This window comes from Orycteropus afer, unplaced genomic scaffold (assembly GCF_000298275.1).
Source record: "Orycteropus afer afer isolate SDZICR_OR568_19922 unplaced genomic scaffold, OryAfe1.0 scaffold01136, whole genome shotgun sequence".
Lineage (NCBI taxonomy): Eukaryota > Metazoa > Chordata > Mammalia > Tubulidentata > Orycteropodidae > Orycteropus > Orycteropus afer.
In genome coordinates this window covers 241,506-243,108 of record NW_006922723.1, presented here as the reverse complement: position 1 = coordinate 243,108, position 1,603 = coordinate 241,506, and the positions used below count along the sequence as shown (strand labels likewise).

Genomic DNA, 1,603 nt, shown 5'->3' with positions numbered 1-1,603 from the left:
GAAAGCAAATTATCATAGAGGGTTATAATAAAGGCTGTGGAGGGCTACAGATTTGGATAGAAATACAAGCTAAACTTCCATTGCTTCACCTATAAATTGTAGATAATAGTACTTGCCTCATAGGGTTGTTGTAAGGATTAAATTAGATAATACAGTGACATCATTCACCAAAGTACATTACACACAGTAATTACTCTATAAAAGGTACTTATTTTTAACATTAGGTCTAAATTGGGAATGTTGGTGGTGTAGTGCCCAAAGTAATTGAGGCTGGAAGTTCAAACCCACCAGCCACTCCTCGGAAAGAAGATTGAGCAATCTATTTCTGTATAGATACCACCTCAGAAACCCAAGGAGGGGTCACTGTGAGTTGGGACCAACTCAATGGCAGTGAGTTTGGTGGGTTTTTATTATTATTATTATTTTGGGTTTAGGTCTAAATTACTACATTACCTATGCTTTATCTGTTAGAAAAAAATTACACATTGGGTGAGTATGAGAGCAAATGTATATAAGTAAACGTTTCAAAAACAACAAAGTAACAGTTAAAAACAAATGCACAATATGCCCATCATATATATTATAATTTATAAGAATATTCAAAGAAGCACTATTTTAACAGGTAATAATTTGAGACAACCCAAATGCACACCAGCTGAGTAATGAAGAAATGATGATATAGTCATAAAACGGAAGACTATTCAGGAATGAGAACGAATAATCTACAACCACAAGCAGCAGAGTAGATGAATGTCACAAATCTAACAATGAGCATAAGAAGCCAGAAATAAAAGAGAGCATATGCCTTGATTAATTTATATAAAGTTCAAAACCAGATAAAATTAACATATGCTCTTTTAGTTAGCATATGCTTTTTTTAAGGATAGTGATGACCTTGGGAAGAACACATAGGGAGTGAGCTCAAAGGAGGGGTCTTTTGGGATGCTTGCAATGTTCTGTTTCTTGAGCTGTTTGATTTAGGTACTTGATACAAAGGTGGTATCAGTTTGTGAAAATTAATTGAATGATATATAATTTAGAATACATACCTTTCTGTATATTTTTTATACTTTAATAGCAAGTGAAAAAAAAAAAAGAATCTCATCACTTGCACAGAGTGAAAACCAGTAGGACGCAGCTTAGTACGTGTCTTGGTTCTTAACTGTCACTTGTCTCTCGTCTCTTAAGGCTACAATGATCTTCACTACAAAAATGTGCAAGAGCATGGACATAGCTTGGAGATAATGATGGAATTTCGTAAAACAAAATTTGGCTTTTGTTAAATTTCTAAGTATACTGGGAAGGCAATTTGGTACACAAGTAAAGTACATTCAGAAAGAAAGTTAAAATTACATATTCAACTTTCACTTTATTCACATCTAAAAGAAATATACTTGTATAAAAACAAGAATTTTATCCATTTCTTTGCTACAAAAGTTACATGAGCCATTTCATGGTGAATTCCGTTATTACTAGAATATTAACGATGTAATACATTAGGGAAAATGATACTTTTCTCTATTTTGTTTGGCTTCTATTAATGAAATAATTTAATTTCTAGTGGCTCCCTGATAGTATTACATATATAGAGATGCTCTAATGA

The 1,603-nt window shown here is 32.6% G+C and overlaps 1 protein-coding gene across 1 annotated transcript in view; it reads right to left on the bottom strand.

Annotated features, from left to right (window-relative positions):
• Positions 1–1,603, bottom strand: part of LOC103212876 (cilia- and flagella-associated protein 47) — a gene marked incomplete at its 3' end in the record, with an annotated part of 63,092 nt that overhangs the window by 10,826 nt on the left and 50,663 nt on the right. The gene's annotated exons all lie outside the window — the stretch shown is intronic.